The following is a 26,627-nucleotide window of genomic DNA, read 5'->3' as shown; positions in this document are numbered from 1 at the left end:
GGCTTCGGGCCAGCTGCTGTCGGGCAGGAAGGCCGGCCCAGTCTGCGACAGGGCTGCGCCTAGCGCAGCGAGGGCAGGCAGGTGAGATGCCCAAGGGACCGCAGGCCCCAGGCCCTGAAGCCTCCGGGGCCACATCCTTGTGAGCGACCTGCGGGATCTGGGGTGGGAGGCCAAGCGCCGAAATGTTTCCTTGGTCCCGCCCGCCCTGGGCTGGGTGGTCGCCAACACCTCGCCAGCAACCGGTCCCCAGGACCTCTGTTCCTCTGCCTAGGTGGGCGGCGGGGCCCTGCCAGGGTGGGCGGGCCCCTGGGCTGGCGGTAAGGCCCAATGGCCTGCTAAACTGCGCCTCAAGAGGCAGCCCGCGACCCACCAACACCTACAGCCAAAGCAGCCTAGACGGGCCCGATCAAGTCTGGATCTCGGAAGCTAAGAAGGGTCGGGCCTGGTTAGAACTTGGATGGGAGACCTCCTGGATGGGAGAGCTCCTGGGAATACCGGGTGCTGTAGGCTTTTTGCCTCCCGCTCCGCTTTCTCTTTTTGTCGCCCGCGGTGGCGGAGGCGGCGGCCGCCGTCTCCGCCCCCGCCGGATACCAGGTACCGCTGCAGGCCCCACCTCCTCAGGCCCCTCCCACCACAGCAAGCGTCTGATGGGGCGCTCCCCGCCTGCCTGAGCGGCCAGGCGGCCAAAAGGCATCCCTGGAAGGCAGCAGCACACCATATGCTCCGTTGGTCCCCTGACTCGAAGCAGACATGGCCGCGGACCCGGGTGCCGTCCATGCGGCCCGCGAGCCCCTCGACCTGCACCTGGCGGTCCCCACTGGATCCCAGCCCCGGCGCCGCCACCTGTCTGCCGGGGGGTGTCTCTCCAAAGCTCCATCCGGAAAAAGCCCCCCCTCCACCGTTTCGCCGCGGCCGGGTGCCGAAGAGGGATAGAGGGCCCAAGCCGCTTCCGCGGGCCTGCTGGACACCTGGGGCGGGGTCCTGAGCTCGGACGGTGGTGTGGGGGCAAGGGTGGCATTGCTGGGTAAGGGGCTTTGCCAACTCAAAGGTGGCTCCCACTGGCTTCGGGCCAGCTGCTGTCGGGCAGGAAGGCTGGCCCGGTCTGCGAAAGGGCTGTGCCTAGCGCAGCGTGGGCGGGCAGGTGGGATGCCCAAGGGACCGCAGGCCCCGGGCCCTGAAGCCTCTGGGGCCACATCCCTGTGAGCGACCTGCGGGGTCTGGGATGGGAGGCCAAGCGCCGAAACTTTTGCTGGGTCCTGCCCTCCCTGGGCTGGGTGGTCGCCAACACCTCCGCCACCACCCGATCACCGAGACCTCCGTTCCTCTGCCAAGGTGGGCGGCGGGGCCCTGCCAGTGCGGGCGGGCCGCTAGGCTGGCGGTAAGGCCCAACGGCCTGCTAAGCTGCGCCTCAAGAGGCAGCCCACGACCCACCGACACCTACTACCAAAGCAGCCTAGACGGGCCCGATCAAGTCTGGATCTCGGAAGCTAAGCAGGGTCGGGCCTGTTTCGAACTTGGATGGGAGACGTCCCGGCTGGGAGAGCTCCTGGGAATACCGGGTGCTGTCGGCCTTTTGCCTCCCGCTCCGCTTACTCCTTTTGTCGCTCGCGGTGGCGGCGATGGTGGCGGCGGTGGTGGAGGCGGCCGTCTCCGCCCCTGTCAGGTACCGCTGCAGGCCCCACCTCCTCAGGCCCCTCCAACCACAGCAAGCGTCTGATGGGGCGCTCCCCGCCTGCCTGAGCGGCCAGGCGGCCAGAAGGCGTCCCTGGAAGGCAGCGGCACACCATATGCTCCGTTGGTCCCCTGACTCGAAGCAGACATGGCCACGGACCCGGGTGCCGTCCATGCGGCCCGCGAGCCCCTCGACCTGCACCTGGCGGTCCCCACTGGATCCCAGCCCCGGCGCCGCCACCTGTCTGCCGGTGGGTGTCTCTCCACAGCTCCATCCGGAAAAAGCCCCCCCTCCACCGTTTCACCGTGGCCGGGTGCCGGAGAGGGATAGAGGGCCCAGGCGGCTTCCGCGGGACTGCCGGCCACCTGGGGCGGGGTCCTGAGCTCGGACGGTGGTGTGGGGGCAAGGGTGCGTTGCTGGGTTTAAGGGGCTTTGCCAACTCAATGGTGGCTCCCACTGGCTTCGGGCCAGCTGCTGTCGGGCAGGAAGGCCGGCCCGGTCTGCGACAGGGCTGCGCCTAGCGCAGCGTGGGCGGGCAGGTGGGATGCCCAAAGGACCGCAGGCCCCGGGCCCTGAAGCCTCCGGGGCCACATCCCTGTGAGCGACCTGCGGGATCTGGGGTGGGAGGCCAAGCGCCGAAACGTTTCCTGGGTCCCTCCCACCCTGGGCTGGGTGGTCGCCAAAATCTCCGGCACCACCCGGTCCCCGAGACCTCCGTTCCTCTGCCTAGGCGGGCGGGCCGCTGGGCTGGCGGTAAGTCCCATGGGCCTGCTAAGCTGCGCCTCACGAGGCAGCCTGCGACCCACTGACACCTACTGTCAAACCAGCCTAGACGGGCCCGATCAAGTCTGGATCTCGGAAGGTAAGCAGGGTCGGGCCTGGTTCGAACTTGGATGGGAGACCTCCTGGATGGGAGAGCTCCTGGGAATACCGGGTGCTGTAGGATTTTTGCCTTCCGCTCCGCTTTCTCCTTTTGTCGCCCACAGTGGCGGCGGCGGCGGCCGTCTACGCCCCCGCCGGGTACCAGGTACCGCTGCAGGCCCCACCTCCTCAGGCCCCTCCCACCACAGCAAGCGTCTGATGGGGCACTCCCCACCTGCCTGACCGGCCAGGCGGCCAGAAGGCGTCCCTGGAAGGCAGCGACACACCAGCCGCTCCAGGGGGCGGCCTGACGTCACCCAGACATGGCCGCGGACCCGGGTGCCGTCCGTTCGGCCCGCGAGCCCCGCGAGCCGCACCTGGCCGCAGCCACTGGAGTCCAGCCCCGGCACCGCCACCTGTCTTCCGGGGTGTCTCTCCACAGCTCCATCCGGAAAAAGCACCCCTTCTGCCCCTTCGCCGCGGCCGTGGGCAGGAGCGGGATCGAGGGCCCAGGCCACTTCCCCGGACCTGCCGGCCACCTGGGGCGGGGTCCTGAGCTCGGACGGTGGCGTCGGGACAAGGGTGGCCTTGCTGTGTCTAAGGGGCTGTGCCAACTCAATGGTGGCTCCCAGTGGCTTCGGGCCAGCTGCTGTAGGACAGGAGGGTCGGACCAGTCTGCTTCTGGGCTGCACCTAGCGCAGCGTGGGCGCGCAGGTGGGATGCCCAAGGCACCGCCGACCCCGGGCCCTGAAGCCTCCGGGGCAACATCCCTGTGAGCGACCTGCGGGATCTGCGGTGGGAGGCCAAGCGCCGAAACGTTTCCTGGGTCCCTCCCGCCCTGGGCTGGGTGGTCGCCAACTCCTCTGCCACCGCCCGGTCCCCGAGACCTCCGTTCCCCTGCCTAGGCGGGCAGCGGGGCCCTGCCGGGGCGGGCGGGCCACTGGGCCGGCGGTAAGGCCCAAGCGCCTGCTAAGCTGCACCTCAAGTGGAAGCCCGCGACCCCCCCAGTGTCTACGGCCAAACCACCCTAGACGGGCCCGATCTCGACTCGATCTCGGAAGCTAAGCAGGGTTGGGCCTGGTTAGTAGTTGGATGGCAGACCTCCTGGACGGGAGAGCTCCTGGGAACGCCAGGTGCTGTAGGCTTTTTGCCTCCCGCTACACACATTCTCATTTTGTCGACCGCGGCGGTCGTGGCGGTGGCGGCGGTGGCGGCGGCGGTGGCGGCGGCGGCCGTCTCCGCCCCCGCGGGGTACCGCTGCAGGCCCCACCTCCTCAGGACCCTCCCACCACAGCAAGCGTCTGATGGGGCGCTCCCCGCCTGCCTGAGCGGCCAGGCGGCCAGAAGGCGTCCCTGGAAGACAGCGGCACACCAGATGCTCCGTTGGTCCCCTGACGCGAAGCAGACATGGCCGCAGACCCGGGTGCCGTCCAAGCGGCCCGCGAGCCCCTCGACCTGCACCTGGCGGCCCCCACTGGAGCCCAGCCCCGGCGCCGCCACCTGTCTGCCGGGGGGTGTCTCTCCACAGCTCCATCCGGAAAAAGCACCACCTCCACCGTTTCGCCGCGGCTTGGTGCCGGAGAGGGATAGAGGGCCCAGGCCGCTTCCAAGTGCCTGCCGGCCACCTGGGCCGGGGTACAGAGCTCGACGGTGTTGTGGGGGCAAGGGTGGCGTTGCTGGGTCTAAGGGGCTTTGCCAACTCAACGGTGGCTCCCACTGGCTTCGGGCCAGCTGCTGTCGGGCAGGAAGGCCGGCCCAGTCTGCGACAGGGCTGCGCCTAGCGCAGCGAGGGCAGGCAGGTGAGATGCCCAAGGGACCGCAGGCCCCAGGCCCTGAAGCCTCCGGGGCCACATCCTTGTGAGCGACCTGCGGGATCTGGGGTGGGAGGCCAAGCGCCGAAATGTTTCCTTGGTCCCGCCCGCCCTGGGCTGGGTGGTCGCCAACACCTCGCCAGCAACCGGTCCCCAGGACCTCTGTTCCTCTGCCTAGGTGGGCGGCGGGGCCCTGCCAGGGTGGGCGGGCCCCTGGGCTGGCGGTAAGGCCCAATGGCCTGCTAAACTGCGCCTCAAGAGGCAGCCCGCGACCCACCAACACCTACAGCCAAAGCAGCCTAGACGGGCCCGATCAAGTCTGGATCTCGGAAGCTAAGAAGGGTCGGGCCTGGTTAGAACTTGGATGGGAGACCTCCTGGATGGGAGAGCTCCTGGGAATACCGGGTGCTGTAGGCTTTTTGCCTCCCGCTCCGCTTTCTCTTTTTGTCGCCCGCGGTGGCGGAGGCGGCGGCCGCCGTCTCCGCCCCCGCCGGATACCAGGTACCGCTGCAGGCCCCACCTCCTCAGGCCCCTCCCACCACAGCAAGCGTCTGATGGGGCGCTCCCCGCCTGCCTGAGCGGCCAGGCGGCCAAAAGGCATCCCTGGAAGGCAGCAGCACACCATATGCTCCGTTGGTCCCCTGACTCGAAGCAGACATGGCCGCGGACCCGGGTGCCGTCCATGCGGCCCGCGAGCCCCTCGACCTGCACCTGGCGGTCCCCACTGGATCCCAGCCCCGGCGCCGCCACCTGTCTGCCGGGGGGTGTCTCTCCAAAGCTCCATCCGGAAAAAGCCCCCCCTCCACCGTTTCGCCGCGGCCGGGTGCCGAAGAGGGATAGAGGGCCCAAGCCGCTTCCGCGGGCCTGCTGGACACCTGGGGCGGGGTCCTGAGCTCGGACGGTGGTGTGGGGGCAAGGGTGGCATTGCTGGGTAAGGGGCTTTGCCAACTCAAAGGTGGCTCCCACTGGCTTCGGGCCAGCTGCTGTCGGGCAGGAAGGCTGGCCCGGTCTGCGAAAGGGCTGTGCCTAGCGCAGCGTGGGCGGGCAGGTGGGATGCCCAAGGGACCGCAGGCCCCGGGCCCTGAAGCCTCTGGGGCCACATCCCTGTGAGCGACCTGCGGGGTCTGGGATGGGAGGCCAAGCGCCGAAACTTTTGCTGGGTCCTGCCCTCCCTGGGCTGGGTGGTCGCCAACACCTCCGCCACCACCCGATCACCGAGACCTCCGTTCCTCTGCCAAGGTGGGCGGCGGGGCCCTGCCAGTGCGGGCGGGCCGCTAGGCTGGCGGTAAGGCCCAACGGCCTGCTAAGCTGCGCCTCAAGAGGCAGCCCACGACCCACCGACACCTACTACCAAAGCAGCCTAGACGGGCCCGATCAAGTCTGGATCTCGGAAGCTAAGCAGGGTCGGGCCTGTTTCGAACTTGGATGGGAGACGTCCCGGCTGGGAGAGCTCCTGGGAATACCGGGTGCTGTCGGCCTTTTGCCTCCCGCTCCGCTTACTCCTTTTGTCGCTCGCGGTGGCGGCGATGGTGGCAGCGGTGGTGGAGGCGGCCGTCTCCGCCCCTGTCAGGTACCGCTGCAGGCCCCACCTCCTCAGGCCCCTCCAACCACAGCAAGCGTCTGATGGGGCGCTCCCCGCCTGCCTGAGCGGCCAGGCGGCCAGAAGGCGTCCCTGGAAGGCAGCGGCACACCATATGCTCCGTTGGTCCCCTGACTCGAAGCAGACATGGCCACGGACCCGGGTGCCGTCCATGCGGCCCGCGAGCCCCTCGACCTGCACCTGGCGGTCCCCACTGGATCCCAGCCCCGGCGCCGCCACCTGTCTGCCGGTGGGTGTCTCTCCACAGCTCCATCCGGAAAAAGCCCCCCCTCCACCGTTTCACCGTGGCCGGGTGCCGGAGAGGGATAGAGGGCCCAGGCGGCTTCCGCGGGACTGCCGGCCACCTGGGGCGGGGTCCTGAGCTCGGACGGTGGTGTGGGGGCAAGGGTGCGTTGCTGGGTTTAAGGGGCTTTGCCAACTCAATGGTGGCTCCCACTGGCTTCGGGCCAGCTGCTGTCAGGCAGGAAGGCCGGCCCGGTCTGCGACAGGGCTGCGCCTAGCGCAGCGTGGGCGGGCAGGTGGGATGCCCAAAGGACCGCAGGCCCCGGGCCCTGAAGCCTCCGGGGCCACATCCCTGTGAGCGACCTGCGGGATCTGGGGTGGGAGGCCAAGCGCCGAAACGTTTCCTGGGTCCCTCCCACCCTGGGCTGGGTGGTCGCCAAAATCTCCGGCACCACCCGGTCCCCGAGACCTCCGTTCCTCTGCCTAGGCGGGCGGGCCGCTGGGCTGGCGGTAAGTCCCATGGGCCTGCTAAGCTGCGCCTCACGAGGCAGCCTGCGACCCACTGACACCTACTGTCAAACCAGCCTAGACGGGCCCGATCAAGTCTGGATCTCGGAAGGTAAGCAGGGTCGGGCCTGGTTCGAACTTGGATGGGAGACCTCCTGGATGGGAGAGCTCCTGGGAATACCGGGTGCTGTAGGATTTTTGCCTTCCACTCCGCTTTCTCCTTTTGTCGCCCACAGTGGCGGCGGCGGCGGCCGTCTACGCCCCCGCCGGGTACCAGGTACCGCTGCAGGCCCCACCTCCTCAGGCCCCTCCCACCACAGCAAGCGTCTGATGGGGCACTCCCCACCTGCCTGACCGGCCAGGCGGCCAGAAGGCGTCCCTGGAAGGCAGCGACACACCAGCCGCTCCAGGGGGCGGCCTGACGTCACCCAGACATGGCCGCGGACCCGGGTGCCGTCCGTTCGGCCCGCGAGCCCCGCGAGCCGCACCTGGCCGCAGCCACTGGAGTCCAGCCCCGGCACCGCCACCTGTCTTCCGGGGTGTCTCTCCACAGCTCCATCCGGAAAAAGCACCCCTTCTGCCCCTTCGCCGCGGCCGTGGGCAGGAGCGGGATCGAGGGCCCAGGCCACTTCCCCGGACCTGCCGGCCACCTGGGGCGGGGTCCTGAGCTCGGACGGTGGCGTCGGGACAAGGGTGGCCTTGCTGTGTCTAAGGGGCCGTGCCAACTCAATGGTGGCTCCCAGTGGCTTCGGGCCAGCTGCTGTAGGACAGGAGGGTCGGACCAGTCTGCTTCTGGGCTGCACCTAGCGCAGCGTGGGCGCGCAGGTGGGATGCCCAAGGCACCGCCGACCCCGGGCCCTGAAGCCTCCGGGGCAACATCCCTGTGAGCGACCTGCGGGATCTGCGGTGGGAGGCCAAGCGCCGAAACGTTTCCTGGGTCCCTCCCGCCCTGGGCTGGGTGGTCGCCAACTCCTCTGCCACCGCCCGGTCCCCGAGACCTCCGTTCCCCTGCCTAGGCGGGCAGCGGGGCCCTGCCGGGGCGGGCGGGCCACTGGGCCGGCGGTAAGGCCCAAGCGCCTGCTAAGCTGCACCTCAAGTGGAAGCCCGCGACCCCCCCAGTGTCTACGGCCAAACCACCCTAGACGGGCCCGATCTCGACTCGATCTCGGAAGCTAAGCAGGGTTGGGCCTGGTTAGTAGTTGGATGGCAGACCTCCTGGACGGGAGAGCTCCTGGGAACGCCAGGTGCTGTAGGCTTTTTGCCTCCCGCTACACACATTCTCATTTTGTCGACCGCGGCGGTCGTGGCGGTGGCGGCGGTGGCGGCGGTGGCGGCGGCGGTGGCGGCGGCGGCCGTCTCCGCCCCCGCGGGGTACCGCTGCAGGCCCCACCTCCTCAGGACCCTCCCACCACAGCAAGCGTCTGATGGGGCGCTCCCCGCCTGCCTGAGCGGCCAGGCGGCCAGAAGGCGTCCCTGGAAGACAGCGGCACACCAGATGCTCCGTTGGTCCCCTGACGCGAAGCAGACATGGCCGCAGACCCGGGTGCCGTCCAAGCGGCCCGCGAGCCCCTCGACCTGCACCTGGCGGCCCCCACTGGAGCCCAGCCCCGGCGCCGCCACCTGTCTGCCGGGGGGTGTCTCTCCACAGCTCCATCCGGAAAAAGCACCACCTCCACCGTTTCGCCGCGGCTTGGTGCCGGAGAGGGATAGAGGGCCCAGGCCGCTTCCAAGTGCCTGCCGGCCACCTGGGCCGGGGTACAGAGCTCGACGGTGTTGTGGGGGCAAGGGTGGCGTTGCTGGGTCTAAGGGGCTTTGCCAACTCAACGGTGGCTCCCACTGGCTTCGGGCCAGCTGCTGTCGGGCAGGAAGGCCGGCCCAGTCTGCGACAGGGCTGCGCCTAGCGCAGCGAGGGCAGGCAGGTGAGATGCCCAAGGGACCGCAGGCCCCAGGCCCTGAAGCCTCCGGGGCCACATCCTTGTGAGCGACCTGCGGGATCTGGGGTGGGAGGCCAAGCGCCGAAATGTTTCCTTGGTCCCGCCCGCCCTGGGCTGGGTGGTCGCCAACACCTCGCCAGCAACCGGTCCCCAGGACCTCTGTTCCTCTGCCTAGGTGGGCGGCGGGGCCCTGCCAGGGTGGGCGGGCCCCTGGGCTGGCGGTAAGGCCCAATGGCCTGCTAAACTGCGCCTCAAGAGGCAGCCCGCGACCCACCAACACCTACAGCCAAAGCAGCCTAGACGGGCCCGATCAAGTCTGGATCTCGGAAGCTAAGAAGGGTCGGGCCTGGTTAGAACTTGGATGGGAGACCTCCTGGATGGGAGAGCTCCTGGGAATACCGGGTGCTGTAGGCTTTTTGCCTCCCGCTCCGCTTTCTCTTTTTGTCGCCCGCGGTGGCGGAGGCGGCGGCCGCCGTCTCCGCCCCCGCCGGATACCAGGTACCGCTGCAGGCCCCACCTCCTCAGGCCCCTCCCACCACAGCAAGCGTCTGATGGGGCGCTCCCCGCCTGCCTGAGCGGCCAGGCGGCCAAAAGGCATCCCTGGAAGGCAGCAGCACACCATATGCTCCGTTGGTCCCCTGACTCGAAGCAGACATGGCCGCGGACCCGGGTGCCGTCCATGCGGCCCGCGAGCCCCTCGACCTGCACCTGGCGGTCCCCACTGGATCCCAGCCCCGGCGCCGCCACCTGTCTGCCGGGGGGTGTCTCTCCAAAGCTCCATCCGGAAAAAGCCCCCCCTCCACCGTTTCGCCGCGGCCGGGTGCCGAAGAGGGATAGAGGGCCCAAGCCGCTTCCGCGGGCCTGCTGGACACCTGGGGCGGGGTCCTGAGCTCGGACGGTGGTGTGGGGGCAAGGGTGGCATTGCTGGGTAAGGGGCTTTGCCAACTCAAAGGTGGCTCCCACTGGCTTCGGGCCAGCTGCTGTCGGGCAGGAAGGCTGGCCCGGTCTGCGAAAGGGCTGTGCCTAGCGCAGCGTGGGCGGGCAGGTGGGATGCCCAAGGGACCGCAGGCCCCGGGCCCTGAAGCCTCTGGGGCCACATCCCTGTGAGCGACCTGCGGGGTCTGGGATGGGAGGCCAAGCGCCGAAACTTTTGCTGGGTCCTGCCCTCCCTGGGCTGGGTGGTCGCCAACACCTCCGCCACCACCCGATCACCGAGACCTCCGTTCCTCTGCCAAGGTGGGCGGCGGGGCCCTGCCAGTGCGGGCGGGCCGCTAGGCTGGCGGTAAGGCCCAACGGCCTGCTAAGCTGCGCCTCAAGAGGCAGCCCACGACCCACCGACACCTACTACCAAAGCAGCCTAGACGGGCCCGATCAAGTCTGGATCTCGGAAGCTAAGCAGGGTCGGGCCTGTTTCGAACTTGGATGGGAGACGTCCCGGCTGGGAGAGCTCCTGGGAATACCGGGTGCTGTCGGCCTTTTGCCTCCCGCTCCGCTTACTCCTTTTGTCGCTCGCGGTGGCGGCGATGGTGGCGGCGGTGGTGGAGGCGGCCGTCTCCGCCCCTGTCAGGTACCGCTGCAGGCCCCACCTCCTCAGGCCCCTCCAACCACAGCAAGCGTCTGATGGGGCGCTCCCCGCCTGCCTGAGCGGCCAGGCGGCCAGAAGGCGTCCCTGGAAGGCAGCGGCACACCATATGCTCCGTTGGTCCCCTGACTCGAAGCAGACATGGCCACGGACCCGGGTGCCGTCCATGCGGCCCGCGAGCCCCTCGACCTGCACCTGGCGGTCCCCACTGGATCCCAGCCCCGGCGCCGCCACCTGTCTGCCGGTGGGTGTCTCTCCACAGCTCCATCCGGAAAAAGCCCCCCCTCCACCGTTTCACCGTGGCCGGGTGCCGGAGAGGGATAGAGGGCCCAGGCGGCTTCCGCGGGACTGCCGGCCACCTGGGGCGGGGTCCTGAGCTCGGACGGTGGTGTGGGGGCAAGGGTGCGTTGCTGGGTTTAAGGGGCTTTGCCAACTCAATGGTGGCTCCCACTGGCTTCGGGCCAGCTGCTGTCGGGCAGGAAGGCCGGCCCGGTCTGCGACAGGGCTGCGCCTAGCGCAGCGTGGGCGGGCAGGTGGGATGCCCAAAGGACCGCAGGCCCCGGGCCCTGAAGCCTCCGGGGCCACATCCCTGTGAGCGACCTGCGGGATCTGGGGTGGGAGGCCAAGCGCCGAAACGTTTCCTGGGTCCCTCCCACCCTGGGCTGGGTGGTCGCCAAAATCTCCGGCACCACCCGGTCCCCGAGACCTCCGTTCCTCTGCCTAGGCGGGCGGGCCGCTGGGCTGGCGGTAAGTCCCATGGGCCTGCTAAGCTGCGCCTCACGAGGCAGCCTGCGACCCACTGACACCTACTGTCAAACCAGCCTAGACGGGCCCGATCAAGTCTGGATCTCGGAAGGTAAGCAGGGTCGGGCCTGGTTCGAACTTGGATGGGAGACCTCCTGGATGGGAGAGCTCCTGGGAATACCGGGTGCTGTAGGATTTTTGCCTTCCGCTCCGCTTTCTCCTTTTGTCGCCCACAGTGGCGGCGGCGGCGGCCGTCTACGCCCCCGCCGGGTACCAGGTACCGCTGCAGGCCCCACCTCCTCAGGCCCCTCCCACCACAGCAAGCGTCTGATGGGGCACTCCCCACCTGCCTGACCGGCCAGGCGGCCAGAAGGCGTCCCTGGAAGGCAGCGACACACCAGCCGCTCCAGGGGGCGGCCTGACGTCACCCAGACATGGCCGCGGACCCGGGTGCCGTCCGTTCGGCCCGCGAGCCCCGCGAGCCGCACCTGGCCGCAGCCACTGGAGTCCAGCCCCGGCACCGCCACCTGTCTTCCGGGGTGTCTCTCCACAGCTCCATCCGGAAAAAGCACCCCTTCTGCCCCTTCGCCGCGGCCGTGGGCAGGAGCGGGATCGAGGGCCCAGGCCACTTCCCCGGACCTGCCGGCCACCTGGGGCGGGGTCCTGAGCTCGGACGGTGGCGTCGGGACAAGGGTGGCCTTGCTGTGTCTAAGGGGCCGTGCCAACTCAATGGTGGCTCCCAGTGGCTTCGGGCCAGCTGCTGTAGGACAGGAGGGTCGGACCAGTCTGCTTCTGGGCTGCACCTAGCGCAGCGTGGGCGCGCAGGTGGGATGCCCAAGGCACCGCCGACCCCGGGCCCTGAAGCCTCCGGGGCAACATCCCTGTGAGCGACCTGCGGGATCTGCGGTGGGAGGCCAAGCGCCGAAACGTTTCCTGGGTCCCTCCCGCCCTGGGCTGGGTGGTCGCCAACTCCTCTGCCACCGCCCGGTCCCCGAGACCTCCGTTCCCCTGCCTAGGCGGGCAGCGGGGCCCTGCCGGGGCGGGCGGGCCACTGGGCCGGCGGTAAGGCCCAAGCGCCTGCTAAGCTGCACCTCAAGTGGAAGCCCGCGACCCCCCCAGTGTCTACGGCCAAACCACCCTAGACGGGCCCGATCTCGACTCGATCTCGGAAGCTAAGCAGGGTTGGGCCTGGTTAGTAGTTGGATGGCAGACCTCCTGGACGGGAGAGCTCCTGGGAACGCCAGGTGCTGTAGGCTTTTTGCCTCCCGCTACACACATTCTCATTTTGTCGACCGCGGCGGTCGTGGCGGTGGCGGCGGTGGCGGCGGTGGCGGCGGCGGTGGCGGCGGCGGCCGTCTCCGCCCCCGCGGGGTACCGCTGCAGGCCCCACCTCCTCAGGACCCTCCCACCACAGCAAGCGTCTGATGGGGCGCTCCCCGCCTGCCTGAGCGGCCAGGCGGCCAGAAGGCGTCCCTGGAAGACAGCGGCACACCAGATGCTCCGTTGGTCCCCTGACGCGAAGCAGACATGGCCGCAGACCCGGGTGCCGTCCAAGCGGCCCGCGAGCCCCTCGACCTGCACCTGGCGGCCCCCACTGGAGCCCAGCCCCGGCGCCGCCACCTGTCTGCCGGGGGGTGTCTCTCCACAGCTCCATCCGGAAAAAGCACCACCTCCACCGTTTCGCCGCGGCTTGGTGCCGGAGAGGGATAGAGGGCCCAGGCCGCTTCCAAGTGCCTGCCGGCCACCTGGGCCGGGGTACAGAGCTCGACGGTGTTGTGGGGGCAAGGGTGGCGTTGCTGGGTCTAAGGGGCTTTGCCAACTCAACGGTGGCTCCCACTGGCTTCGGGCCAGCTGCTGTCGGGCAGGAAGGCCGGCCCAGTCTGCGACAGGGCTGCGCCTAGCGCAGCGAGGGCAGGCAGGTGAGATGCCCAAGGGACCGCAGGCCCCAGGCCCTGAAGCCTCCGGGGCCACATCCTTGTGAGCGACCTGCGGGATCTGGGGTGGGAGGCCAAGCGCCGAAATGTTTCCTTGGTCCCGCCCGCCCTGGGCTGGGTGGTCGCCAACACCTCGCCAGCAACCGGTCCCCAGGACCTCTGTTCCTCTGCCTAGGTGGGCGGCGGGGCCCTGCCAGGGTGGGCGGGCCCCTGGGCTGGCGGTAAGGCCCAATGGCCTGCTAAACTGCGCCTCAAGAGGCAGCCCGCGACCCACCAACACCTACAGCCAAAGCAGCCTAGACGGGCCCGATCAAGTCTGGATCTCGGAAGCTAAGAAGGGTCGGGCCTGGTTAGAACTTGGATGGGAGACCTCCTGGATGGGAGAGCTCCTGGGAATACCGGGTGCTGTAGGCTTTTTGCCTCCCGCTCCGCTTTCTCTTTTTGTCGCCCGCGGTGGCGGAGGCGGCGGCCGCCGTCTCCGCCCCCGCCGGATACCAGGTACCGCTGCAGGCCCCACCTCCTCAGGCCCCTCCCACCACAGCAAGCGTCTGATGGGGCGCTCCCCGCCTGCCTGAGCGGCCAGGCGGCCAAAAGGCATCCCTGGAAGGCAGCAGCACACCATATGCTCCGTTGGTCCCCTGACTCGAAGCAGACATGGCCGCGGACCCGGGTGCCGTCCATGCGGCCCGCGAGCCCCTCGACCTGCACCTGGCGGTCCCCACTGGATCCCAGCCCCGGCGCCGCCACCTGTCTGCCGGGGGGTGTCTCTCCAAAGCTCCATCCGGAAAAAGCCCCCCCTCCACCGTTTCGCCGCGGCCGGGTGCCGAAGAGGGATAGAGGGCCCAAGCCGCTTCCGCGGGCCTGCTGGACACCTGGGGCGGGGTCCTGAGCTCGGACGGTGGTGTGGGGGCAAGGGTGGCATTGCTGGGTAAGGGGCTTTGCCAACTCAAAGGTGGCTCCCACTGGCTTCGGGCCAGCTGCTGTCGGGCAGGAAGGCTGGCCCGGTCTGCGAAAGGGCTGTGCCTAGCGCAGCGTGGGCGGGCAGGTGGGATGCCCAAGGGACCGCAGGCCCCGGGCCCTGAAGCCTCTGGGGCCACATCCCTGTGAGCGACCTGCGGGGTCTGGGATGGGAGGCCAAGCGCCGAAACTTTTGCTGGGTCCTGCCCTCCCTGGGCTGGGTGGTCGCCAACACCTCCGCCACCACCCGATCACCGAGACCTCCGTTCCTCTGCCAAGGTGGGCGGCGGGGCCCTGCCAGTGCGGGCGGGCCGCTAGGCTGGCGGTAAGGCCCAACGGCCTGCTAAGCTGCGCCTCAAGAGGCAGCCCACGACCCACCGACACCTACTACCAAAGCAGCCTAGACGGGCCCGATCAAGTCTGGATCTCGGAAGCTAAGCAGGGTCGGGCCTGTTTCGAACTTGGATGGGAGACGTCCCGGCTGGGAGAGCTCCTGGGAATACCGGGTGCTGTCGGCCTTTTGCCTCCCGCTCCGCTTACTCCTTTTGTCGCTCGCGGTGGCGGCGATGGTGGCGGCGGTGGTGGAGGCGGCCGTCTCCGCCCCTGTCAGGTACCGCTGCAGGCCCCACCTCCTCAGGCCCCTCCAACCACAGCAAGCGTCTGATGGGGCGCTCCCCGCCTGCCTGAGCGGCCAGGCGGCCAGAAGGCGTCCCTGGAAGGCAGCGGCACACCATATGCTCCGTTGGTCCCCTGACTCGAAGCAGACATGGCCACGGACCCGGGTGCCGTCCATGCGGCCCGCGAGCCCCTCGACCTGCACCTGGCGGTCCCCACTGGATCCCAGCCCCGGCGCCGCCACCTGTCTGCCGGTGGGTGTCTCTCCACAGCTCCATCCGGAAAAAGCCCCCCCTCCACCGTTTCACCGTGGCCGGGTGCCGGAGAGGGATAGAGGGCCCAGGCGGCTTCCGCGGGACTGCCGGCCACCTGGGGCGGGGTCCTGAGCTCGGACGGTGGTGTGGGGGCAAGGGTGCGTTGCTGGGTTTAAGGGGCTTTGCCAACTCAATGGTGGCTCCCACTGGCTTCGGGCCAGCTGCTGTCGGGCAGGAAGGCCGGCCCGGTCTGCGACAGGGCTGCGCCTAGCGCAGCGTGGGCGGGCAGGTGGGATGCCCAAAGGACCGCAGGCCCCGGGCCCTGAAGCCTCCGGGGCCACATCCCTGTGAGCGACCTGCGGGATCTGGGGTGGGAGGCCAAGCGCCGAAACGTTTCCTGGGTCCCTCCCACCCTGGGCTGGGTGGTCGCCAAAATCTCCGGCACCACCCGGTCCCCGAGACCTCCGTTCCTCTGCCTAGGCGGGCGGGCCGCTGGGCTGGCGGTAAGTCCCATGGGCCTGCTAAGCTGCGCCTCACGAGGCAGCCTGCGACCCACTGACACCTACTGTCAAACCAGCCTAGACGGGCCCGATCAAGTCTGGATCTCGGAAGGTAAGCAGGGTCGGGCCTGGTTCGAACTTGGATGGGAGACCTCCTGGATGGGAGAGCTCCTGGGAATACCGGGTGCTGTAGGATTTTTGCCTTCCGCTCCGCTTTCTCCTTTTGTCGCCCACAGTGGCGGCGGCGGCGGCCGTCTACGCCCCCGCCGGGTACCAGGTACCGCTGCAGGCCCCACCTCCTCAGGCCCCTCCCACCACAGCAAGCGTCTGATGGGGCACTCCCCACCTGCCTGACCGGCCAGGCGGCCAGAAGGCGTCCCTGGAAGGCAGCGACACACCAGCCGCTCCAGGGGGCGGCCTGACGTCACCCAGACATGGCCGCGGACCCGGGTGCCGTCCGTTCGGCCCGCGAGCCCCGCGAGCCGCACCTGGCCGCAGCCACTGGAGTCCAGCCCCGGCACCGCCACCTGTCTTCCGGGGTGTCTCTCCACAGCTCCATCCGGAAAAAGCACCCCTTCTGCCCCTTCGCCGCGGCCGTGGGCAGGAGCGGGATCGAGGGCCCAGGCCACTTCCCCGGACCTGCCGGCCACCTGGGGCGGGGTCCTGAGCTCGGACGGTGGCGTCGGGACAAGGGTGGCCTTGCTGTGTCTAAGGGGCCGTGCCAACTCAATGGTGGCTCCCAGTGGCTTCGGGCCAGCTGCTGTAGGACAGGAGGGTCGGACCAGTCTGCTTCTGGGCTGCACCTAGCGCAGCGTGGGCGCGCAGGTGGGATGCCCAAGGCACCGCCGACCCCGGGCCCTGAAGCCTCCGGGGCAACATCCCTGTGAGCGACCTGCGGGATCTGCGGTGGGAGGCCAAGCGCCGAAACGTTTCCTGGGTCCCTCCCGCCCTGGGCTGGGTGGTCGCCAACTCCTCTGCCACCGCCCGGTCCCCGAGACCTCCGTTCCCCTGCCTAGGCGGGCAGCGGGGCCCTGCCGGGGCGGGCGGGCCACTGGGCCGGCGGTAAGGCCCAAGCGCCTGCTAAGCTGCACCTCAAGTGGAAGCCCGCGACCCCCCCAGTGTCTACGGCCAAACCACCCTAGACGGGCCCGATCTCGACTCGATCTCGGAAGCTAAGCAGGGTTGGGCCTGGTTAGTAGTTGGATGGCAGACCTCCTGGACGGGAGAGCTCCTGGGAACGCCAGGTGCTGTAGGCTTTTTGCCTCCCGCTACACACATTCTCATTTTGTCGACCGCGGCGGTCGTGGCGGTGGCGGCGGTGGCGGCGGTGGCGGCGGCGGTGGCGGCGGCGGCCGTCTCCGCCCCCGCGGGGTACCGCTGCAGGCCCCACCTCCTCAGGACCCTCCCACCACAGCAAGCGTCTGATGGGGCGCTCCCCGCCTGCCTGAGCGGCCAGGCGGCCAGAAGGCGTCCCTGGAAGACAGCGGCACACCAGATGCTCCGTTGGTCCCCTGACGCGAAGCAGACATGGCCGCAGACCCGGGTGCCGTCCAAGCGGCCCGCGAGCCCCTCGACCTGCACCTGGCGGCCCCCACTGGAGCCCAGCCCCGGCGCCGCCACCTGTCTGCCGGGGGGTGTCTCTCCACAGCTCCATCCGGAAAAAGCACCACCTCCACCGTTTCGCCGCGGCTTGGTGCCGGAGAGGGATAGAGGGCCCAGGCCGCTTCCAAGTGCCTGCCGGCCACCTGGGCCGGGGTACAGAGCTCGACGGTGTTGTGGGGGCAAGGGTGGCGTTGCTGGGTCTAAGGGGCTTTGCCAACTCAACGGTGGCTCCCACTGGCTTCGGGCCAGCTGCTGTCGGGCAGGAAGGCCGGCCCAGTCTGCGACAGGGCTGCGCCTAGCGCAGCGAGGGCAGGCAGGTGAGATGCCCAAGGGACCGCAGGCCCCAGGCCCTGAAGCCTCCGGGGCCACATCCTTGTGAGCGACCTGCGGGATCTGGGGTGGGAGGCCAAGCGCCGAAATGTTTCCTTGGTCCCGCCCGCCCTGGGCTGGGTGGTCGCCAACACCTCGCCAGCAACCGGTCCCCAGGACCTCTGTTCCTCTGCCTAGGTGGGCGGCGGGGCCCTGCCAGGGTGGGCGGGCCCCTGGGCTGGCGGTAAGGCCCAATGGCCTGCTAAACTGCGCCTCAAGAGGCAGCCCGCGACCCACCAACACCTACAGCCAAAGCAGCCTAGACGGGCCCGATCAAGTCTGGATCTCGGAAGCTAAGAAGGGTCGGGCCTGGTTAGAACTTGGATGGGAGACCTCCTGGATGGGAGAGCTCCTGGGAATACCGGGTGCTGTAGGCTTTTTGCCTCCCGCTCCGCTTTCTCTTTTTGTCGCCCGCGGTGGCGGAGGCGGCGGCCGCCGTCTCCGCCCCCGCCGGATACCAGGTACCGCTGCAGGCCCCACCTCCTCAGGCCCCTCCCACCACAGCAAGCGTCTGATGGGGCGCTCCCCGCCTGCCTGAGCGGCCAGGCGGCCAAAAGGCATCCCTGGAAGGCAGCAGCACACCATATGCTCCGTTGGTCCCCTGACTCGAAGCAGACATGGCCGCGGACCCGGGTGCCGTCCATGCGGCCCGCGAGCCCCTCGACCTGCACCTGGCGGTCCCCACTGGATCCCAGCCCCGGCGCCGCCACCTGTCTGCCGGGGGGTGTCTCTCCAAAGCTCCATCCGGAAAAAGCCCCCCCTCCACCGTTTCGCCGCGGCCGGGTGCCGAAGAGGGATAGAGGGCCCAAGCCGCTTCCGCGGGCCTGCTGGACACCTGGGGCGGGGTCCTGAGCTCGGACGGTGGTGTGGGGGCAAGGGTGGCATTGCTGGGTAAGGGGCTTTGCCAACTCAAAGGTGGCTCCCACTGGCTTCGGGCCAGCTGCTGTCGGGCAGGAAGGCTGGCCCGGTCTGCGAAAGGGCTGTGCCTAGCGCAGCGTGGGCGGGCAGGTGGGATGCCCAAGGGACCGCAGGCCCCGGGCCCTGAAGCCTCTGGGGCCACATCCCTGTGAGCGACCTGCGGGGTCTGGGATGGGAGGCCAAGCGCCGAAACTTTTGCTGGGTCCTGCCCTCCCTGGGCTGGGTGGTCGCCAACACCTCCGCCACCACCCGATCACCGAGACCTCCGTTCCTCTGCCAAGGTGGGCGGCGGGGCCCTGCCAGTGCGGGCGGGCCGCTAGGCTGGCGGTAAGGCCCAACGGCCTGCTAAGCTGCGCCTCAAGAGGCAGCCCACGACCCACCGACACCTACTACCAAAGCAGCCTAGACGGGCCCGATCAAGTCTGGATCTCGGAAGCTAAGCAGGGTCGGGCCTGTTTCGAACTTGGATGGGAGACGTCCCGGCTGGGAGAGCTCCTGGGAATACCGGGTGCTGTCGGCCTTTTGCCTCCCGCTCCGCTTACTCCTTTTGTCGCTCGCGGTGGCGGCGATGGTGGCGGCGGTGGTGGAGGCGGCCGTCTCCGCCCCTGTCAGGTACCGCTGCAGGCCCCACCTCCTCAGGCCCCTCCAACCACAGCAAGCGTCTGATGGGGCGCTCCCCGCCTGCCTGAGCGGCCAGGCGGCCAGAAGGCGTCCCTGGAAGGCAGCGGCACACCATATGCTCCGTTGGTCCCCTGACTCGAAGCAGACATGGCCACGGACCCGGGTGCCGTCCATGCGGCCCGCGAGCCCCTCGACCTGCACCTGGCGGTCCCCACTGGATCCCAGCCCCGGCGCCGCCACCTGTCTGCCGGTGGGTGTCTCTCCACAGCTCCATCCGGAAAAAGCCCCCCCTCCACCGTTTCACCGTGGCCGGGTGCCGGAGAGGGATAGAGGGCCCAGGCGGCTTCCGCGGGACTGCCGGCCACCTGGGGCGGGGTCCTGAGCTCGGACGGTGGTGTGGGGGCAAGGGTGCGTTGCTGGGTTTAAGGGGCTTTGCCAACTCAATGGTGGCTCCCACTGGCTTCGGGCCAGCTGCTGTCGGGCAGGAAGGCCGGCCCGGTCTGCGACAGGGCTGCGCCTAGCGCAGCGTGGGCGGGCAGGTGGGATGCCCAAAGGACCGCAGGCCCCGGGCCCTGAAGCCTCCGGGGCCACATCCCTGTGAGCGACCTGCGGGATCTGGGGTGGGAGGCCAAGCGCCGAAACGTTTCCTGGGTCCCTCCCACCCTGGGCTGGGTGGTCGCCAAAATCTCCGGCACCACCCGGTCCCCGAGACCTCCGTTCCTCTGCCTAGGCGGGCGGGCCGCTGGGCTGGCGGTAAGTCCCATGGGCCTGCTAAGCTGCGCCTCACGAGGCAGCCTGCGACCCACTGACACCTACTGTCAAACCAGCCTAGACGGGCCCGATCAAGTCTGGATCTCGGAAGGTAAGCAGGGTCGGGCCTGGTTCGAACTTGGATGGGAGACCTCCTGGATGGGAGAGCTCCTGGGAATACCGGGTGCTGTAGGATTTTTGCCTTCCGCTCCGCTTTCTCCTTTTGTCGCCCACAGTGGCGGCGGCGGCGGCCGTCTACGCCCCCGCCGGGTACCAGGTACCGCTGCAGGCCCCACCTCCTCAGGCCCCTCCCACCACAGCAAGCGTCTGATGGGGCACTCCCCACCTGCCTGACCGGCCAGGCGGCCAGAAGGCGTCCCTGGAAGGCAGCGACACACCAGCCGCTCCAGGGGGCGGCCTGACGTCACCCAGACATGGCCGCGGACCCGGGTGCCGTCCGTTCGGCCCGCGAGCCCCGCGAGCCGCACCTGGCCGCAGCCACTGGAGTCCAGCCCCGGCACCGCCACCTGTCTTCCGGGGTGTCTCTCCACAGCTCCATCCGGAAAAAGCACCCCTTCTGCCCCTTCGCCGCGGCCGTGGGCAGGAGCGGGATCGAGGGCCCAGGCCACTTCCCCGGACCTGCCGGCCACCTGGGGCGGGGTCCTGAGCTCGGACGGTGGCGTCGGGACAAGGGTGGCCTTGCTGTGTCTAAGGGGCCGTGCCAACTCAATGGTGGCTCCCAGTGGCTTCGGGCCAGCTGCTGTAGGACAGGAGGGTCGGACCAGTCTGCTTCTGGGCTGCACCTAGCGCAGCGTGGGCGCGCAGGTGGGATGCCCAAGGCACCGCCGACCCCGGGCCCTGAAGCCTCCGGGGCAACATCCCTGTGAGCGACCTGCGGGATCTGCGGTGGGAGGCCAAGCGCCGAAACGTTTCCTGGGTCCCTCCCGCCCTGGGCTGGGTGGTCGCCAACTCCTCTGCCACCGCCCGGTCCCCGAGACCTCCGTTCCCCTGCCTAGGCGGGCAGCGGGGCCCTGCCGGGGCGGGCGGGCCACTGGGCCGGCGGTAAGGCCCAAGCGCCTGCTAAGCTGCACCTCAAGTGGAAGCCCGCGACCCCCCCAGTGTCTACGGCCAAACCACCCTAGACGGGCCCGATCTCGACTCGATCTCGGAAGCTAAGCAGGGTTGGGCCTGGTTAGTAGTTGGATGGCAGACCTCCTGGACGGGAGAGCTCCTGGGAACGCCAGGTGCTGTAGGCTTTTTGCCTCCCGCTACACACATTCTCATTTTGTCGACCGCGGCGGTCGTGGCGGTGGCGGCGGTGGCGGCGGTGGCGGCGGCGGTGGCGGCGGCGGCCGTCTCCGCCCCCGCGGGGTACCGCTGCAGGCCCCACCTCCTCAGGACCCTCCCACCACAGCAAGCGTCTGATGGGGCGCTCCCCGCCTGCCTGAGCGGCCAGGCGGCCAGAAGGCGTCCCTGGAAGACAGCGGCACACCAGATGCTCCGTTGGTCCCCTGACGCGAAGCAGACATGGCCGCAGACCCGGGTGCCGTCCAAGCGGCCCGCGAGCCCCTCGACCTGCACCTGGCGGCCCCCACTGGAGCCCAGCCCCGGCGCCGCCACCTGTCTGCCGGGGGGTGTCTCTCCACAGCTCCATCCGGAAAAAGCACCACCTCCACCGTTTCGCCGCGGCTTGGTGCCGGAGAGGGATAGAGGGCCCAGGCCGCTTCCAAGTGCCTGCCGGCCACCTGGGCCGGGGTACAGAGCTCGACGGTGTTGTGGGGGCAAGGGTGGCGTTGCTGGGTCTAAGGGGCTTTGCCAACTCAACGGTGGCTCCCACTGGCTTCGGGCCAGCTGCTGTCGGGCAGGAAGGCCGGCCCAGTCTGCGACAGGGCTGCGCCTAGCGCAGCGAGGGCAGGCAGGTGAGATGCCCAAGGGACCGCAGGCCCCAGGCCCTGAAGCCTCCGGGGCCACATCCTTGTGAGCGACCTGCGGGATCTGGGGTGGGAGGCCAAGCGCCGAAATGTTTCCTTGGTCCCGCCCGCCCTGGGCTGGGTGGTCGCCAACACCTCGCCAGCAACCGGTCCCCAGGACCTCTGTTCCTCTGCCTAGGTGGGCGGCGGGGCCCTGCCAGGGTGGGCGGGCCCCTGGGCTGGCGGTAAGGCCCAATGGCCTGCTAAACTGCGCCTCAAGAGGCAGCCCGCGACCCACCAACACCTACAGCCAAAGCAGCCTAGACGGGCCCGATCAAGTCTGGATCTCGGAAGCTAAGAAGGGTCGGGCCTGGTTAGAACTTGGATGGGAGACCTCCTGGATGGGAGAGCTCCTGGGAATACCGGGTGCTGTAGGCTTTTTGCCTCCCGCTCCGCTTTCTCTTTTTGTCGCCCGCGGTGGCGGAGGCGGCGGCCGCCGTCTCCGCCCCCGCCGGATACCAGGTACCGCTGCAGGCCCCACCTCCTCAGGCCCCTCCCACCACAGCAAGCGTCTGATGGGGCGCTCCCCGCCTGCCTGAGCGGCCAGGCGGCCAAAAGGCATCCCTGGAAGGCAGCAGCACACCATATGCTCCGTTGGTCCCCTGACTCGAAGCAGACATGGCCGCGGACCCGGGTGCCGTCCATGCGGCCCGCGAGCCCCTCGACCTGCACCTGGCGGTCCCCACTGGATCCCAGCCCCGGCGCCGCCACCTGTCTGCCGGGGGGTGTCTCTCCAAAGCTCCATCCGGAAAAAGCCCCCCCTCCACCGTTTCGCCGCGGCCGGGTGCCGAAGAGGGATAGAGGGCCCAAGCCGCTTCCGCGGGCCTGCTGGACACCTGGGGCGGGGTCCTGAGCTCGGACGGTGGTGTGGGGGCAAGGGTGGCATTGCTGGGTAAGGGGCTTTGCCAACTCAAAGGTGGCTCCCACTGGCTTCGGGCCAGCTGCTGTCGGGCAGGAAGGCTGGCCCGGTCTGCGAAAGGGCTGTGCCTAGCGCAGCGTGGGCGGGCAGGTGGGATGCCCAAGGGACCGCAGGCCCCGGGCCCTGAAGCCTCTGGGGCCACATCCCTGTGAGCGACCTGCGGGGTCTGGGATGGGAGGCCAAGCGCCGAAACTTTTGCTGGGTCCTGCCCTCCCTGGGCTGGGTGGTCGCCAACACCTCCGCCACCACCCGATCACCGAGACCTCCGTTCCTCTGCCAAGGTGGGCGGCGGGGCCCTGCCAGTGCGGGCGGGCCGCTAGGCTGGCGGTAAGGCCCAACGGCCTGCTAAGCTGCGCCTCAAGAGGCAGCCCACGACCCACCGACACCTACTACCAAAGCAGCCTAGACGGGCCCGATCAAGTCTGGATCTCGGAAGCTAAGCAGGGTCGGGCCTGTTTCGAACTTGGATGGGAGACGTCCCGGCTGGGAGAGCTCCTGGGAATACCGGGTGCTGTCGGCCTTTTGCCTCCCGCTCCGCTTACTCCTTTTGTCGCTCGCGGTGGCGGCGATGGTGGCGGCGGTGGTGGAGGCGGCCGTCTCCGCCCCTGTCAGGTACCGCTGCAGGCCCCACCTCCTCAGGCCCCTCCAACCACAGCAAGCGTCTGATGGGGCGCTCCCCGCCTGCCTGAGCGGCCAGGCGGCCAGAAGGCGTCCCTGGAAGGCAGCGGCACACCATATGCTCCGTTGGTCCCCTGACTCGAAGCAGACATGGCCACGGACCCGGGTGCCGTCCATGCGGCCCGCGAGCCCCTCGACCTGCACCTGGCGGTCCCCACTGGATCCCAGCCCCGGCGCCGCCACCTGTCTGCCGGTGGGTGTCTCTCCACAGCTCCATCCGGAAAAAGCCCCCCCTCCACCGTTTCACCGTGGCCGGGTGCCGGAGAGGGATAGAGGGCCCAGGCGGCTTCCGCGGGACTGCCGGCCACCTGGGGCGGGGTCCTGAGCTCGGACGGTGGTGTGGGGGCAAGGGTGCGTTGCTGGGTTTAAGGGGCTTTGCCAACTCAATGGTGGCTCCCACTGGCTTCGGGCCAGCTGCTGTCGGGCAGGAAGGCCGGCCCGGTCTGCGACAGGGCTGCGCCTAGCGCAGCGTGGGCGGGCAGGTGGGATGCCCAAAGGACCGCAGGCCCCGGGCCCTGAAGCCTCCGGGGCCACATCCCTGTGAGCGACCTGCGGGATCTGGGGTGGGAGGCCAAGCGCCGAAACGTTTCCTGGGTCCCTCCCACCCTGGGCTGGGTGGTCGCCAAAATCTCCGGCACCACCCGGTCCCCGAGACCTCCGTTCCTCTGCCTAGGCGGGCGGGCCGCTGGGCTGGCGGTAAGTCCCATGGGCCTGCTAAGCTGCGCCTCACGAGGCAGCCTGCGACCCACTGACACCTACTGTCAAACCAGCCTAGACGGGCCCGATCAAGTCTGGATCTCGGAAGGTAAGCAGGGTCGGGCCTGGTTCGAACTTGGATGGGAGACCTCCTGGATGGGAGAGCTCCTGGGAATACCGGGTGCTGTAGGATTTTTGCCTTCCGCTCCGCTTTCTCCTTTTGTCGCCCACAGTGGCGGCGGCGGCGGCCGTCTACGCCCCCGCCGGGTACCAGGTACCGCTGCAGGCCCCACCTCCTCAGGCCCCTCCCACCACAGCAAGCGTCTGATGGGGCACTCCCCACCTGCCTGACCGGCCAGGCGGCCAGAAGGCGTCCCTGGAAGGCAGCGACACACCAGCCGCTCCAGGGGGCGGCCTGACGTCACCCAGACATGGCCGCGGACCCGGGTGCCGTCCGTTCGGCCCGCGAGCCCCGCGAGCCGCACCTGGCCGCAGCCACTGGAGTCCAGCCCCGGCACCGCCACCTGTCTTCCGGGGTGTCTCTCCACAGCTCCATCCGGAAAAAGCACCCCTTCTGCCCCTTCGCCGCGGCCGTGGGCAGGAGCGGGATCGAGGGCCCAGGCCACTTCCCCGGACCTGCCGGCCACCTGGGGCGGGGTCCTGAGCTCGGACGGTGGCGTCGGGACAAGGGTGGCCTTGCTGTGTCTAAGGGGCCGTGCCAACTCAATGGTGGCTCCCAGTGGCTTCGGGCCAGCTGCTGTAGGACAGGAGGGTCGGACCAGTCTGCTTCTGGGCTGCACCTAGCGCAGCGTGGGCGCGCAGGTGGGATGCCCAAGGCACCGCCGACCCCGGGCCCTGAAGCCTCCGGGGCAACATCCCTGTGAGCGACCTGCGGGATCTGCGGTGGGAGGCCAAGCGCCGAAACGTTTCCTGGGTCCCTCCCGCCCTGGGCTGGGTGGTCGCCAACTCCTCTGCCACCGCCCGGTCCCCGAGACCTCCGTTCCCCTGCCTAGGCGGGCAGCGGGGCCCTGCCGGGGCGGGCGGGCCACTGGGCCGGCGGTAAGGCCCAAGCGCCTGCTAAGCTGCACCTCAAGTGGAAGCCCGCGACCCCCCCAGTGTCTACGGCCAAACCACCCTAGACGGGCCCGATCTCGACTCGATCTCGGAAGCTAAGCAGGGTTGGGCCTGGTTAGTAGTTGGATGGCAGACCTCCTGGACGGGAGAGCTCCTGGGAACGCCAGGTGCTGTAGGCTTTTTGCCTCCCGCTACACACATTCTCATTTTGTCGACCGCGGCGGTCGTGGCGGTGGCGGCGGTGGCGGCGGCGGTGGCGGCGGCGGCCGTCTCCGCCCCCGCGGGGTACCGCTGCAGGCCCCACCTCCTCAGGACCCTCCCACCACAGCAAGCGTCTGATGGGGCGCTCCCCGCCTGCCTGAGCGGCCAGGCGGCCAGAAGGCGTCCCTGGAAGACAGCGGCACACCAGATGCTCCGTTGGTCCCCTGACGCGAAGCAGACATGGCCGCAGACCCGGGTGCCGTCCAAGCGGCCCGCGAGCCCCTCGACCTGCACCTGGCGGCCCCCACTGGAGCCCAGCCCCGGCGCCGCCACCTGTCTGCCGGGGGGTGTCTCTCCACAGCTCCATCCGGAAAAAGCACCACCTCCACCGTTTCGCCGCGGCTTGGTGCCGGAGAGGGATAGAGGGCCCAGGCCGCTTCCAAGTGCCTGCCGGCCACCTGGGCCGGGGTACAGAGCTCGACGGTGTTGTGGGGGCAAGGGTGGCGTTGCTGGGTCTAAGGGGCTTTGCCAACTCAACGGTGGCTCCCACTGGCTTCGGGCCAGCTGCTGTCGGGCAGGAAGGCCGGCCCAGTCTGCGACAGGGCTGCGCCTAGCGCAGCGAGGGCAGGCAGGTGAGATGCCCAAGGGACCGCAGGCCCCAGGCCCTGAAGCCTCCGGGGCCACATCCTTGTGAGCGACCTGCGGGATCTGGGGTGGGAGGCCAAGCGCCGAAATGTTTCCTTGGTCCCGCCCGCCCTGGGCTGGGTGGTCGCCAACACCTCGCCAGCAACCGGTCCCCAGGACCTCTGTTCCTCTGCCTAGGTGGGCGGCGGGGCCCTGCCAGGGTGGGCGGGCCCCTGGGCTGGCGGTAAGGCCCAATGGCCTGCTAAACTGCGCCTCAAGAGGCAGCCCGCGACCCACCAACACCTACAGCCAAAGCAGCCTAGACGGGCCCGATCAAGTCTGGATCTCGGAAGCTAAGAAGGGTCGGGCCTGGTTAGAACTTGGATGGGAGACCTCCTGGATGGGAGAGCTCCTGGGAATACCGGGTGCTGTAGGCTTTTTGCCTCCCGCTCCGCTTTCTCTTTTTGTCGCCCGCGGTGGCGGAGGCGGCGGCCGCCGTCTCCGCCCCCGCCGGATACCAGGTACCGCTGCAGGCCCCACCTCCTCAGGCCCCTCCCACCACAGCAAGCGTCTGATGGGGCGCTCCCCGCCTGCCTGAGCGGCCAGGCGGCCAAAAGGCATCCCTGGAAGGCAGCAGCACACCATATGCTCCGTTGGTCCCCTGACTCGAAGCAGACATGGCCGCGGACCCGGGTGCCGTCCATGCGGCCCGCGAGCCCCTCGACCTGCACCTGGCGGTCCCCACTGGATCCCAGCCCCGGCGCCGCCACCTGTCTGCCGGGGGGTGTCTCTCCAAAGCTCCATCCGGAAAAAGCCCCCCCTCCACCGTTTCGCCGCGGCCGGGTGCCGAAGAGGGATAGAGGGCCCAAGCCGCTTCCGCGGGCCTGCTGGACACCTGGGGCGGGGTCCTGAGCTCGGACGGTGGTGTGGGGGCAAGGGTGGCATTGCTGGGTAAGGGGCTTTGCCAACTCAAAGGTGGCTCCCACTGGCTTCGGGCCAGCTGCTGTCGGGC

At 69.4% G+C, this 26,627-nt stretch overlaps 6 pseudogenes; all 6 read left to right on the top strand.

Moving 5' to 3' along the window:
- Window positions 1-3,542: 3,542 nt before the first annotated feature.
- On the top strand, window positions 3,543-3,678 carry LOC132595719 (5S ribosomal RNA; annotated as a pseudogene).
- A 4,115-nt stretch (window positions 3,679-7,793) lies between these two features.
- Window positions 7,794-7,929, top strand: LOC132595743 (5S ribosomal RNA; annotated as a pseudogene).
- Window positions 7,930-12,053: 4,124 nt separating this feature from the next.
- LOC132595742 (5S ribosomal RNA) lies at window positions 12,054-12,189 on the top strand (annotated as a pseudogene).
- Window positions 12,190-16,313: 4,124 nt separating this feature from the next.
- On the top strand, window positions 16,314-16,449 carry LOC132595740 (5S ribosomal RNA; annotated as a pseudogene).
- Window positions 16,450-20,573: 4,124 nt separating this feature from the next.
- On the top strand, window positions 20,574-20,709 carry LOC132595729 (5S ribosomal RNA; annotated as a pseudogene).
- A 4,124-nt stretch (window positions 20,710-24,833) lies between these two features.
- Window positions 24,834-24,969, top strand: LOC132595718 (5S ribosomal RNA; annotated as a pseudogene).
- The last annotated feature ends 1,658 nt before the right edge of the window (window positions 24,970-26,627 follow it).

Source organism: Globicephala melas, unplaced genomic scaffold (assembly GCF_963455315.2).
Source record: "Globicephala melas unplaced genomic scaffold, mGloMel1.2 SCAFFOLD_584, whole genome shotgun sequence".
In the NCBI taxonomy this organism is placed as follows: domain Eukaryota; kingdom Metazoa; phylum Chordata; class Mammalia; order Artiodactyla; family Delphinidae; genus Globicephala; species Globicephala melas.
The sequence above is the reverse complement of the archived record's forward strand: the minus strand, read 5'-3'. Positions and strand labels throughout refer to the sequence as shown.